This window comes from Uloborus diversus, chromosome 1 (assembly GCF_026930045.1).
Source record: "Uloborus diversus isolate 005 chromosome 1, Udiv.v.3.1, whole genome shotgun sequence".
Classification (NCBI taxonomy): domain Eukaryota; kingdom Metazoa; phylum Arthropoda; class Arachnida; order Araneae; family Uloboridae; genus Uloborus; species Uloborus diversus.
In genome coordinates this window covers 51,572,643-51,583,991 of record NC_072731.1, presented here as the reverse complement: position 1 = coordinate 51,583,991, position 11,349 = coordinate 51,572,643, and the positions used below count along the sequence as shown (strand labels likewise).

The 11,349-nt window shown below is 34.4% G+C and overlaps 1 protein-coding gene and 22 non-coding genes across 23 annotated transcripts in view; all 23 read left to right on the top strand.

Annotated features, from left to right (window-relative positions):
- On the top strand, positions 1–77 carry Trnas-aga (transfer RNA serine (anticodon AGA)). The gene has a single exon. It is a non-coding gene; the product is annotated as a tRNA-Ser (tRNA).
- The window catches only part of LOC129229599 (retinol dehydrogenase 12-like), a 504,643-nt gene that overhangs the window by 469,803 nt on the left and 23,491 nt on the right, over positions 1–11,349 (top strand). The window lies entirely within an intron of this gene.
- Positions 644–725, top strand: Trnas-uga (transfer RNA serine (anticodon UGA)). Its single transcript has one exon. It is a non-coding gene; the product is annotated as a tRNA-Ser (tRNA).
- Trnas-cga (transfer RNA serine (anticodon CGA)) lies at positions 1,033–1,114 on the top strand. Its single transcript has one exon. It is a non-coding gene; the product is annotated as a tRNA-Ser (tRNA).
- Trnas-aga (transfer RNA serine (anticodon AGA)) lies at positions 1,568–1,649 on the top strand. The gene has a single exon. It is a non-coding gene; the product is annotated as a tRNA-Ser (tRNA).
- On the top strand, positions 2,217–2,298 carry Trnas-uga (transfer RNA serine (anticodon UGA)). Its single transcript has one exon. It is a non-coding gene; the product is annotated as a tRNA-Ser (tRNA).
- On the top strand, positions 2,606–2,687 carry Trnas-cga (transfer RNA serine (anticodon CGA)). Its single transcript has one exon. It is a non-coding gene; the product is annotated as a tRNA-Ser (tRNA).
- Positions 3,141–3,222, top strand: Trnas-aga (transfer RNA serine (anticodon AGA)). Its single transcript has one exon. It is a non-coding gene; the product is annotated as a tRNA-Ser (tRNA).
- Positions 3,789–3,870, top strand: Trnas-uga (transfer RNA serine (anticodon UGA)). Its single transcript has one exon. It is a non-coding gene; the product is annotated as a tRNA-Ser (tRNA).
- Positions 4,178–4,259, top strand: Trnas-cga (transfer RNA serine (anticodon CGA)). Its single transcript has one exon. It is a non-coding gene; the product is annotated as a tRNA-Ser (tRNA).
- On the top strand, positions 4,713–4,794 carry Trnas-aga (transfer RNA serine (anticodon AGA)). The gene has a single exon. It is a non-coding gene; the product is annotated as a tRNA-Ser (tRNA).
- Trnas-uga (transfer RNA serine (anticodon UGA)) lies at positions 5,361–5,442 on the top strand. Its single transcript has one exon. It is a non-coding gene; the product is annotated as a tRNA-Ser (tRNA).
- Positions 5,749–5,830, top strand: Trnas-cga (transfer RNA serine (anticodon CGA)). Its single transcript has one exon. It is a non-coding gene; the product is annotated as a tRNA-Ser (tRNA).
- Trnas-aga (transfer RNA serine (anticodon AGA)) lies at positions 6,284–6,365 on the top strand. Its single transcript has one exon. It is a non-coding gene; the product is annotated as a tRNA-Ser (tRNA).
- Positions 6,932–7,013, top strand: Trnas-uga (transfer RNA serine (anticodon UGA)). Its single transcript has one exon. It is a non-coding gene; the product is annotated as a tRNA-Ser (tRNA).
- On the top strand, positions 7,321–7,402 carry Trnas-cga (transfer RNA serine (anticodon CGA)). Its single transcript has one exon. It is a non-coding gene; the product is annotated as a tRNA-Ser (tRNA).
- On the top strand, positions 7,856–7,937 carry Trnas-aga (transfer RNA serine (anticodon AGA)). Its single transcript has one exon. It is a non-coding gene; the product is annotated as a tRNA-Ser (tRNA).
- Positions 8,504–8,585, top strand: Trnas-uga (transfer RNA serine (anticodon UGA)). Its single transcript has one exon. It is a non-coding gene; the product is annotated as a tRNA-Ser (tRNA).
- Positions 8,893–8,974, top strand: Trnas-cga (transfer RNA serine (anticodon CGA)). Its single transcript has one exon. It is a non-coding gene; the product is annotated as a tRNA-Ser (tRNA).
- On the top strand, positions 9,428–9,509 carry Trnas-aga (transfer RNA serine (anticodon AGA)). The gene has a single exon. It is a non-coding gene; the product is annotated as a tRNA-Ser (tRNA).
- On the top strand, positions 10,075–10,156 carry Trnas-uga (transfer RNA serine (anticodon UGA)). The gene has a single exon. It is a non-coding gene; the product is annotated as a tRNA-Ser (tRNA).
- Positions 10,464–10,545, top strand: Trnas-cga (transfer RNA serine (anticodon CGA)). The gene has a single exon. It is a non-coding gene; the product is annotated as a tRNA-Ser (tRNA).
- On the top strand, positions 10,999–11,080 carry Trnas-aga (transfer RNA serine (anticodon AGA)). The gene has a single exon. It is a non-coding gene; the product is annotated as a tRNA-Ser (tRNA).

Below are 11,349 nucleotides of genomic sequence, written 5' to 3'. Positions count from 1 at the left end.
CGTGGCCGAGTGGTTAAGGCGATGGACTAGAAATCCATTGGGATCTTCCCGCGTAGGTTCGAATCCTACCGACTGCGAGGTTCTGTTTTGTGTTTCAGAACTAACTGGAACGGATGAATTTTTAGATTTCCGGATTTAACGTACATCAGTCACACTATTGAAGTCCAAGACGAAAGTAAATTTTTTAATAATGTTCGTTTCTGTTTCATGTTTCGTTTCGACAACAATTGGATTTTTCTTCATACTAATAAAAAATCAATACAGAATAGAGGAATATTGAAAGAGAACAAGGTCTAGGGATTTTAAGTCAGAATCTCCCTAACAAACAATTTTTTTTCCTACAAAAAAAGTGTGTTCACCGGCATGGAAGATTGAAATGGTGAAAACCTTTGAAATACTATTATCTAATGCAATTAGCCCGGTAGATTTTATATGCTGAAAATGGACAATTTCGCATCTGTATGTATTCTTTATTCATATGTGTCTGATTTTTCTGGTTCACCTTTATTTTTTATTTATAAACTACAGAAAACATGTAAATAATTATCACAAGACTTTTGTATGATATTAGAAAAAAATATTTCTGCGGGGAATTTTTTTGTAATTTAAAGTTTCTGTTACAAAAAATTGAGCCTTGCTCGAGGCAGTCGTGGCCGAGTGGTTAAGGCGATGGACTTGAAATCCATTGGGAATTTCCCGCGTAGGTTCGAATCCTGCCGACTGCGAGTAGAATGCGTTGAATCTTTTATTGCGAAAATGAATGTGGTTGATATAGACGATAAATGAGTTTGATTAAGTGATTGAGGGGCTAACTATCTGAAATGTTAAGCAGTCTTTGGAATTTTTGAAATTATTTGTAGAAAATATACCATAAACATTATCTGGCTTGGCAGTTTTTTCCAACTTCTGCGCAATATGTAAATTGAAACCCCTTCATTTCATACAATTTTGTATTATTCAATTTCTAAAGTAAAAACTTGTTATCGAATTACAGAACAGTAGTTTGGTTTAAATTTTTTCCTTGGACGAGCAGCAGTTGTGGCCGAGTGGTTAAGGCGATGGACTCGAAATCCATTGGGACATTCCCGCGCAGGTTCGAATCCTGTCAACTGCGAGTTCCTGGAAGCAATTCCTCCTTTCCGGGAAGTTGAACTTTTGACAGCGCTAGAGTTTTTAACGCACAAAATTTTGAAATAAATAAAATTTGCTTTCTTTCCCATAGAGTATCGTTTTTCGCTGTCCTTTGGATATAAATTTTTAAAACCTTCTTGATTCTTAACGTGAAAAAAAATCTTTATCTGCCGTACATAAATGAGATTCGAAGAATTTATTATTATAAATTAGGGAAAAGACACAAAAAATAATTAAGTTTTATTCCTTGTGATCAAGTCAAGTAAAACAATCATTGTGTTTCCTTTAGAAGTTTTTTAAATTGTTCACGGTACAATCGCGGGATATTTATTTTGTTTTCAAGACAAAAGAAATTTAAAATATATTCCACACTGAATAAACACTGTAAAATGCCTTTCAGTTAACAGAAATTTAAGGGCGATGTGCCTAGCATCGAGCAGTCGTGGCCGAGTGGTTAAGGCGATGGACTAGAAATCCATTGGGATCTTCCCGCGTAGGTTCGAATCCTACCGACTGCGAGGTTCTGTTTTGTGTTTCAGAACTAACTGGAACGGATGAATTTTTAGATTTCCGGATTTAACGTACATCAGTCACACTATTGAAGTCCAAGACGAAAGTAAATTTTTTAATAATGTTCGTTTCTGTTTCATGTTTCGTTTCGACAACAATTGGATTTTTCTTCATACTAATAAAAAATCAATACAGAATAGAGGAATATTGAAAGAGAACAAGGTCTAGGGATTTTAAGTCAGAATCTCCCTAACAAACAATTTTTTTTCCTACAAAAAAAGTGTGTTCACCGGCATGGAAGATTGAAATGGTGAAAACCTTTGAAATACTATTATCTAATGCAATTAGCCCGGTAGATTTTATATGCTGAAAATGGACAATTTCGCATCTGTATGTATTCTTTATTCATATGTGTCTGATTTTTCTGGTTCACCTTTATTTTTTATTTATAAACTACAGAAAACATGTAAATAATTATCACAAGACTTTTTGTATGATATTAGAAAAAAATATTTCTGCGGGGAATTTTTTTGTAATTTAAAGTTTCTGTTACAAAAAATTGAGCCTTGCTCGAGGCAGTCGTGGCCGAGTGGTTAAGGCGATGGACTTGAAATCCATTGGGAATTTCCCGCGTAGGTTCGAATCCTGCCGACTGCGAGTAGAATGCGTTGAATCTTTTATTGCGAAAATGAATGTGGTTGATATAGACGATAAATGAGTTTGATTAAGTGATTGAGGGGCTAACTATCTGAAATGTTAAGCAGTCTTTGGAATTTTTGAAATTATTTGTAGAAAATATACCATAAACATTATCTGGCTTGGCAGTTTTTTCCAACTTCTGCGCAATATGTAAATTGAAACCCCTTCATTTCATACAATTTTGTATTATTCAATTTCTAAAGTAAAAACTTGTTATCGAATTACAGAACAGTAGTTTGGTTTAAATTTTTTCCTTGGACGAGCAGCAGTTGTGGCCGAGTGGTTAAGGCGATGGACTCGAAATCCATTGGGACATTCCCGCGCAGGTTCGAATCCTGTCAACTGCGAGTTCCTGGAAGCAATTCCTCCTTTCCGGGAAGTTGAACTTTTGACAGCGCTAGAGTTTTTAACGCACAAAATTTTGAAATAAATAAAATTTGCTTTCTTTCCCATAGAGTATCGTTTTTCGCTGTCCTTTGGATATAAATTTTTAAAACCTTCTTGATTCTTAACGTGAAAAAAAATCTTTATCTGCCGTACATAAATGAGATTCGAAGAATTTATTATTATAAATTAGGGAAAAGACACAAAAAATAATTAAGTTTTATTCCTTGTGATCAAGTCAAGTAAAACAATCATTGTGTTTCCTTTAGAAGTTTTTTAAATTGTTCACGGTACAATCGCGGGATATTTATTTTGTTTTCAAGACAAAAGAAATTTAAAATATATTCCACACTGAATAAACACTGTAAAATGCCTTTCAGTTAACAGAAATTTAAGGGCGATGTGCCTAGCATCGAGCAGTCGTGGCCGAGTGGTTAAGGCGATGGACTAGAAATCCATTGGGATCTTCCCGCGTAGGTTCGAATCCTACCGACTGCGAGGTTCTGTTTTGTGTTTCAGAACTAACTGGAACGGATGAATTTTTAGATTTCCGGATTTAACGTACATCAGTCACACTATTGAAGTCCAAGACGAAAGTAAATTTTTTAATAATGTTCGTTTCTGTTTCATGTTTCGTTTCGACAACAATTGGATTTTTCTTCATACTAATAAAAAATCAATACAGAATAGAGGAATATTGAAAGAGAACAAGGTCTAGGGATTTTAAGTCAGAATCTCCCTAACAAACAATTTTTTTTCCTACAAAAAAAGTGTGTTCACCGGCATGGAAGATTGAAATGGTGAAAACCTTTGAAATACTATTATCTAATGCAATTAGCCCGGTAGATTTTATATGCTGAAAATGGACAATTTCGCATCTGTATGTATTCTTTATTCATATGTGTCTGATTTTTCTGGTTCACCTTTATTTTTTATTTATAAACTACAGAAAACATGTAAATAATTATCACAAGACTTTTGTATGATATTAGAAAAAAATATTTCTGCGGGGAATTTTTTTGTAATTTAAAGTTTCTGTTACAAAAAATTGAGCCTTGCTCGAGGCAGTCGTGGCCGAGTGGTTAAGGCGATGGACTTGAAATCCATTGGGAATTTCCCGCGTAGGTTCGAATCCTGCCGACTGCGAGTAGAATGCGTTGAATCTTTTATTGCGAAAATGAATGTGGTTGATATAGACGATAAATGAGTTTGATTAAGTGATTGAGGGGCTAACTATCTGAAATGTTAAGCAGTCTTTGGAATTTTTGAAATTATTTGTAGAAAATATACCATAAACATTATCTGGCTTGGCAGTTTTTTCCAACTTCTGCGCAATATGTAAATTGAAACCCCTTCATTTCATACAATTTTGTATTATTCAATTTCTAAAGTAAAAACTTGTTATCGAATTACAGAACAGTAGTTTGGTTTAAATTTTTTCCTTGGACGAGCAGCAGTTGTGGCCGAGTGGTTAAGGCGATGGACTCGAAATCCATTGGGACATTCCCGCGCAGGTTCGAATCCTGTCAACTGCGAGTTCCTGGAAGCAATTCCTCCTTTCCGGGAAGTAGAACTTTTGACAGCGCTAGAGTTTTTAACGCACAAAATTTTGAAATAAATAAAATTTGCTTTCTTTCCCATAGAGTATCGTTTTTCGCTGTCCTTTGGATATAAATTTTTAAAACCTTCTTGATTCTTAACGTGAAAAAAAATCTTTATCTGCCGTACATAAATGAGATTCGAAGAATTTATTATTATAAATTAGGGAAAAGACACAAAAAATAATTAAGTTTTATTCCTTGTGATCAAGTCAAGTAAAACAATCATTGTGTTTCCTTTAGAAGTTTTTTAAATTGTTCACGGTACAATCGCGGGATATTTATTTTGTTTTCAAGACAAAAGAAATTTAAAATATATTCCACACTGAATAAACACTGTAAAATGCCTTTCAGTTAACAGAAATTTAAGGGCGATGTGCCTAGCATCGAGCAGTCGTGGCCGAGTGGTTAAGGCGATGGACTAGAAATCCATTGGGATCTTCCCGCGTAGGTTCGAATCCTACCGACTGCGAGGTTCTGTTTTGTGTTTCAGAACTAACTGGAACGGATGAATTTTTAGATTTCCGGATTTAACGTACATCAGTCACACTATTGAAGTCCAAGACGAAAGTAAATTTTTTAATAATGTTCGTTTCTGTTTCATGTTTCGTTTCGACAACAATTGGATTTTTCTTCATACTAATAAAAAATCAATACAGAATAGAGGAATATTGAAAGAGAACAAGGTCTAGGGATTTTAAGTCAGAATCTCCCTAACAAACAATTTTTTTTCCTACAAAAAAAGTGTGTTCACCGGCATGGAAGATTGAAATGGTGAAAACCTTTGAAATACTATTATCTAATGCAATTAGCCCGGTAGATTTTATATGCTGAAAATGGACAATTTCGCATCTGTATGTATTCTTTATTCATATGTGTCTGATTTTTCTGGTTCACCTTTATTTTTTATTTATAAACTACAGAAAACATGTAAATAATTATCACAAGACTTTTGTATGATATTAGAAAAAAATATTTCTGCGGGGAATTTTTTTGTAATTTAAAGTTTCTGTTACAAAAAATTGAGCCTTGCTCGAGGCAGTCGTGGCCGAGTGGTTAAGGCGATGGACTTGAAAGCCATTGGGAATTTCCCGCGTAGGTTCGAATCCTGCCGACTGCGAGTAGAATGCGTTGAATCTTTTATTGCGAAAATGAATGTGGTTGATATAGACGATAAATGAGTTTGATTAAGTGATTGAGGGGCTAACTATCTGAAATGTTAAGCAGTCTTTGGAATTTTTGAAATTATTTGTAGAAAATATACCATAAACATTATCTGGCTTGGCAGTTTTTTCCAACTTCTGCGCAATATGTAAATTGAAACCCCTTCATTTCATACAATTTTGTATTATTCAATTTCTAAAGTAAAAACTTGTTATCGAATTACAGAACAGTAGTTTGGTTTAAATTTTTCCTTGGACGAGCAGCAGTTGTGGCCGAGTGGTTAAGGCGATGGACTCGAAATCCATTGGGACATTCCCGCGCAGGTTCGAATCCTGTCAACTGCGAGTTCCTGGAAGCAATTCCTCCTTTCCGGGAAGTAGAACTTTTGACAGCGCTAGAGTTTTTAACGCACAAAATTTTGAAATAAATAAAATTTGCTTTCTTTCCCATAGAGTATCGTTTTTCGCTGTCCTTTGGATATAAATTTTTAAAACCTTCTTGATTCTTAACGTGAAAAAAAATCTTTATCTGCCGTACATAAATGAGATTCGAAGAATTTATTATTATAAATTAGGGAAAAGACACAAAAAATAATTAAGTTTTATTCCTTGTGATCAAGTCAAGTAAAACAATCATTGTGTTTCCTTTAGAAGTTTTTTAAATTGTTCACGGTACAATCGCGGGATATTTATTTTGTTTTCAAGACAAAAGAAATTTAAAATATATTCCACACTGAATAAACACTGTAAAATGCCTTTCAGTTAACAGAAATTTAAGGGCGATGTGCCTAGCATCGAGCAGTCGTGGCCGAGTGGTTAAGGCGATGGACTAGAAATCCATTGGGATCTTCCCGCGTAGGTTCGAATCCTACCGACTGCGAGGTTCTGTTTTGTGTTTCAGAACTAACTGGAACGGATGAATTTTTAGATTTCCGGATTTAACGTACATCAGTCACACTATTGAAGTCCAAGACGAAAGTAAATTTTTTAATAATGTTCGTTTCTGTTTCATGTTTCGTTTCGACAACAATTGGATTTTTCTTCATACTAATAAAAAATCAATACAGAATAGAGGAATATTGAAAGAGAACAAGGTCTAGGGATTTTAAGTCAGAGTCTCCCTAACAAACAATTTTTTTTCCTACAAAAAAAGTGTGTTCACCGGCATGGAAGATTGAAATGGTGAAAACCTTTGAAATACTATTATCTAATGCAATTAGCCCGGTAGATTTTATATGCTGAAAATGGACAATTTCGCATCTGTATGTATTCTTTATTCATATGTGTCTGATTTTTCTGGTTCACCTTTATTTTTTATTTATAAACTACAGAAAACATGTAAATAATTATCACAAGACTTTTTTATGATATTAGAAAAAAATATTTCTGCGGGGAATTTTTTTGTAATTTAAAGTTTCTGTTACAAAAAATTGAGCCTTGCTCAAGGCAGTCGTGGCCGAGTGGTTAAGGCGATGGACTTGAAAGCCATTGGGAATTTCCCGCGTAGGTTCGAATCCTGCCGACTGCGAGTAGAATGCGTTGAATCTTTTATTGCGAAAATGAATGTGGTTGATATAGACGATAAATGAGTTTGATTAAGTGATTGAGGGGCTAACTATCTGAAATGTTAAGCAGTCTTTGGAATTTTTGAAATTATTTGTAGAAAATATACCATAAACATTATCTGGCTTGGCAGTTTTTTCCAACTTCTGCGCAATATGTAAATTGAAACCCCTTCATTTCATACAATTTTGTATTATTCAATTTCTAAAGTAAAAACTTGTTATCGAATTACAGAACAGTAGTTTGGTTTAAATGATTTCCTTGGACGAGCAGCAGTTGTGGCCGAGTGGTTAAGGCGATGGACTCGAAATCCATTGGGACATTCCCGCGCAGGTTCGAATCCTGTCAACTGCGAGTTCCTGGAAGCAATTCCTCCTTTCCGGGAAGTAGAACTTTTGACAGCGCTAGAGTTTTTAACGCACAAAATTTTGAAATAAATAAAATTTGCTTTCTTTCCCATAGAGTATCGTTTTTCGCTGTCCTTTGGATATAAATTTTTAAAACCTTCTTGATTCTTAACGTGAAAAAAAATCTTTATCTGCCGTACATAAATGAGATTCGAAGAATTTATTATTATAAATTAGGGAAAAGACACAAAAAATAATTAAGTTTTATTCCTTGTGATCAAGTCAAGTAAAACAATCATTGTGTTTCCTTTAGAAGTTTTTTAAATTGTTCACGGTACAATCGCGGGATATTTATTTTGTTTTCAAGACAAAAGAAATTTAAAATATATTCCACACTGAATAAACACTGTAAAATGCCTTTCAGTTAACAGAAATTTAAGGGCGATGTGCCTAGCATCGAGCAGTCGTGGCCGAGTGGTTAAGGCGATGGACTAGAAATCCATTGGGATCTTCCCGCGTAGGTTCGAATCCTACCGACTGCGAGGTTCTGTTTTGTGTTTCAGAACTAACTGGAACGGATGAATTTTTAGATTTCCGGATTTAACGTACATCAGTCACACTATTGAAGTCCAAGACGAAAGTAATTTTTTTAATAATGTTCGTTTCTGTTTCATGTTTCGTTTCGACAACAATTGGATTTTTCTTCATACTAATAAAAAATCAATACAGAATAGAGGAATATTGAAAGAGAACAAGGTCTAGGGATTTTAAGTCAGAGTCTCCCTAACAAACAATTTTTTTTCCTACAAAAAAAGTGTGTTCACCGGCATGGAAGATTGAAATGGTGAAAACCTTTGAAATACTATTATCTAATGCAATTAGCCCGGTAGATTTTATATGCTGAAAATGGACAATTTCGCATCTGTATGTATTCTTTATTCATATGTGTCTGATTTTTCTGGTTCACCTTTATTTTTTATTTATAAACTACAGAAAACATGTAAATAATTATCACAAGACTTTTGTATGATATTAGAAAAAAATATTTCTGCGGGGAATTTTTTTGTAATTTAAAGTTTCTGTTACAAAAAATTGAGCCTTGCTCAAGGCAGTCGTGGCCGAGTGGTTAAGGCGATGGACTTGAAAGCCATTGGGAATTTCCCGCGTAGGTTCGAATCCTGCCGACTGCGAGTAGAATGCGTTGAATCTTTTATTGCGAAAATGAATGTGGTTGATATAGACGATAAATGAGTTTGATTAAGTGATTGAGGGGCTAACTATCTGAAATGTTAAGCAGTCTTTGGAATTTTTGAAATTATTTGTAGAAAATATACCATAAACATTATCTGGCTTGGCAGTTTTTTCCAACTTCTGCGCAATATGTAAATTGAAACCCCTTCATTTCATACAATTATGTATTATTCAATTTCTAAAGTAAAAACTTGTTATCGAATTACAGAACAGTAGTTTGGTTTAAATGATTTCCTTGGACGAGCAGCAGTTGTGGCCGAGTGGTTAAGGCGATGGACTCGAAATCCATTGGGACATTCCCGCGCAGGTTCGAATCCTGTCAACTGCGAGTTCCTGGAAGCAATTCCTCCTTTCCGGGAAGTAGAACTTTTGACAGCGCTAGAGTTTTTAACGCACAAAATTTTGAAATAAATAAAATTTGCTTTCTTTCCCATAGAGTATCGTTTTTCGCTGTCCTTTGGATATAAATTTTTAAAACCTTCTTGATTCTTAACGTGAAAAAAAATCTTTATCTGCCGTACATAAATGAGATTCGAAGAATTTATTATTATAAATTAGGGAAAAGACACAAAAAATAATTAAGTTTTATTCCTTGTGATCAAGTCAAGTAAAACAATCATTGTGTTTCCTTTAGAAGTTTTTTAAATTGTTCACGGTACAATCGCGGGATATTTATTTTGTTTTCAAGACAAAAGAAATTTAAAATATATTCCACACTGAATAAACACTGTAAAATGCCTTTCAGTTAACAGAAATTTAAGGGCGATGTGCCTAGCATCGAGCAGTCGTGGCCGAGTGGTTAAGGCGATGGACTAGAAATCCATTGGGATCTTCCCGCGTAGGTTCGAATCCTACCGACTGCGAGGTTCTGTTTTGTGTTTCAGAACTAACTGGAACGGATGAATTTTTAGATTTCCGGATTTAACGTACATCAGTCACACTATTGAAGTCCAAGACGAAAGTAATTTTTTTAATAATGTTCGTTTCTGTTTCATGTTTCGTTTCGACAACAATTGGATTTTTCTTCATACTAATAAAAAATCAATACAGAATAGAGGAATATTGAAAGAGAACAAGGTCTAGGGATTTTAAGTCAGAGTCTCCCTAACAAACAATTTTTTTTCCTACAAAAAAAGTGTGTTCTACGGCATGGAAGATTGAAATGGTGAAAAACTTTGAAATACTATTATCTAATGCAATTAGCCCGGTAGATTTTATATGCTGAAAATGGACAATTTCGCATCTGTATGTATTCTTTATTCATATGTGTCTGATTTTTCTGGTTCACCTTTATTTTTTATTTATAAACTACAGAAAACATGTAAATAATTATCACAAGACTTTTTTATGATATTAGAAAAAATATTTCTGCGGGGAATTTTTTTGTAATTTAAAGTTTCTGTTACAAAAAATTGAGCCTTGCTCAAGGCAGTCGTGGCCGAGTGGTTAAGGCGATGGACTTGAAAGCCATTGGGAATTTCCCGCGTAGGTTCGAATCCTGCCGACTGCGAGTAGAATGCGTTGAATCTTTTATTGCGAAAATGAATGTGGTTGATATAGACGATAAATGAGTTTGATTAAGTGATTGAGGGGCTAACTATCTGAAATGTTAAGCAGTCTTTGGAATTTTTGAAATTATTTGTAGAAAATATACCATAAACATTATCTGGCTTGGCAGTTTTTTCCAACTTCTGCGCAATATGTAAATTGAAACCCCTTCATTTCATACAATTATGTATTATTCAATTTCTAAAGTAAAAACTTGTTATCGAATTACAGAACAGTAGTTTGGTTTAAATGATTTCCTTGGACGAGCAGCAGTTGTGGCCGAGTGGTTAAGGCGATGGACTCGAAATCCATTGGGACATTCCCGCGCAGGTTCGAATCCTGTCAACTGCGAGTTCCTGGAAGCAATTCCTCCTTTCCGGGAAGTAGAACTTTTGACAGCGCTAAAGTTTTTAACGCACAAAATTTTGAAATAAACAAAATTTGCTTTCTTTCCCATAGAGTATCGTTTTTCGCTGTCCTTTGGATATAAATTTTTAAAACCTTCTTGATTCTTAACGTGAAAAAAAATCTTTATCTGCCGTACATAAACGAGATTCGAAGAATTTATTATTATAAATTAGGGAAAAGACACAAAAAATAATTAAGTTTTATTCCTTGTGATCAAGTCAAGTAAAACAATCATTGTGTTTCCTTTAGAAGTTTTTTAAATTGTTCACGGTACAATCGCGGGATATTTATTTTGTTTTCAAGACAAAAGAAATTTAAAATATATTCCACACTGAATAAACTTTGTAAAATGCCTTTCAGTTAACAGAAATTTAAGGGCGATGTGCCTAGCATCGAGCAGTCGTGGCCGAGTGGTTAAGGCGATGGACTAGAAATCCATTGGGATCTTCCCGCGTAGGTTCGAATCCTACCGACTGCGAGGTTCTGTTTTGTGTTTCAGAACTAACTGGAACGGATGAATTTTTAGATTTCCGGATTTAACGTACATCAGTCACACTATTGAAGTCCAAGACGAAAGTAATTTTTTTAATAATGTTCGTTTCTGTTTCATGTTTCGTTTCGACAACAATTGGATTTTTCTTCATACTAATAAAAAATCAATACAGAATAGAGGAATATTGAAAGAGAACAAGGTCTAGGGATTTTAAGTCAGAGTCTCCCTAACAAACAATTTTTTTTCCTACAAAA